Below are 1,704 nucleotides of genomic sequence, written 5' to 3' on the forward strand. Positions count from 1 at the left end.
AAGAAGTGAGGCAAATGAAGAAGTTGTGGAAAGCAAAGTATAAGGTTCACTAAATCACAGTGGTCGAAAGAAAGTGCTTTTGGAGATCCAGTGAGGTTGCTTCCAGCCTGGAAGGGAGTGTGCATGGGTGGGTGGCCAATCAGGGAAGGGGATGGAGATTAAAATAGAAGACTTCAGTCTGGATTGTTGATGATACTCAGGATGGACTATATTTGTCTCTCCTTTTCCTCTCTCCCCATCTTTGGGCTTAACTTACCAGGAGTGCCCAGGATTGTTCAATGTGCTTTTTCTATACTTGCTTGCATTTTTGCTTTAATGTCTTCTACAGAACTAGGTCCTTTTGGTGTTTTAGGAGTTTTTTTTCCTGTTTTTTGAAGGAATCTTGACCTTTTGATCTTGATGTTGATGGTTTGGAGTCTTTTCCATTCTTGTTTGATTTTTGTGCATTTTTGGCTGGAGTATCTCATATAGATTTCTTTACTGGAGCTTTTTATTCAGCTTCTTCCTCATCAAAATCATCATTATCTTCATCATCATCTTTGTCATCATCTTTGTCATCATCATCTTCATTGGCAGCAAGTTTTACTTTTTTCTGTGGAAACTTGCTACCACTTCAAGGGTCAGAATGCCTTCCAGATGTACTAAGGAGTTTCACATCCTCCTCCTCTTCGTCTTCTGTCTCTGCATCTTCCTCCACAGCTACTAAGCATTGTCCACTAATATGCACAGGCCCTGAACCAAACTTCAATCATAAGACCTCGGGTGGTGTTATTTCAAAGTCCCCAAGGGAAACTGCTGTCTGTGCAGACATTTTCAAAGTTGTCAGTGTTACTTTAATTAGACTCCCTTCGTAATTCATTGCCTCTGCTTCAACAATGTTCAATTCATCCTTTGCACCAGCCCCTAAACCGACTTTTCTTAAAGATAACTGGTGCCCATTTTCATCATTATCCACCCTAAAGTGATCATCTTTGTCAGCCTTTAGTTCATAACCAAAAAGGTAGTTCTGAGGCCTCAAGGGGCTCATGTCCATGTCCATCGAACCTTCCATGGGGTGGTGGCATGCACTTAGGTAGGAGAGAAGGCAGATGGAGATAAATGACTACTGTTCTGCGGAACAGCTGCGCAGGATGGAATCAGACTAGGGACTGTGTATTTTTAACATATATATAAATACATATAAAATACAAAGAAATATATATAAAATAAGTATTATGTATACCCCCCCCACACACACACACTAATGTAAGAAACAGGAAGGGCACAATTTTTTCCGATGATTTTTTGTTACAGTCAACCCTTTCTCTCCCTCAAGACTTTAGATAATTGGAATATTCTTACAGGCTAGATTCAGTAATTAGCAACTATTCTTGCCAGTAAGTTGTAATGACCCATTTATAATCTTTTTCAGTCTTACCTATCTTCTTGGAATATCTAATTCTGTATTTCTGAAACCCGTTGAATCATCAGAACTACCTGAAGAGTTAGACCTTGGCACTATTGACATTTGAGGTCAGGGGGCTGTCCCATGCACTGTAGGATGTTTAGCAGCATCCTTGGCCACTACCCACTAGTTACCAGTAGCACCTCCCTCCTAGTTATGACAACGAAAACTGTGTCCAAATGTTACCAAATGTACCCTGGGGGCAAAATAATCCCCGGGATTGAGAACTACTGAGGTGAACCAAGAAGACAGATGCTCAG

At 40.7% G+C, this 1,704-nt stretch overlaps 1 pseudogene; it reads right to left on the reverse strand.

Annotated features, from left to right (window-relative positions):
• Positions 1 to 222: 222 nt before the first annotated feature.
• LOC100059634 (nucleophosmin-like) lies at positions 223 to 1,051 on the reverse strand (annotated as a pseudogene).
• Positions 1,052 to 1,704: the final 653 nt, after the last annotated feature.

The sequence above is a fragment of the Equus caballus genome, chromosome X, assembly GCF_041296265.1.
Source record: "Equus caballus isolate H_3958 breed thoroughbred chromosome X, TB-T2T, whole genome shotgun sequence".
Lineage (NCBI taxonomy): Eukaryota > Metazoa > Chordata > Mammalia > Perissodactyla > Equidae > Equus > Equus caballus.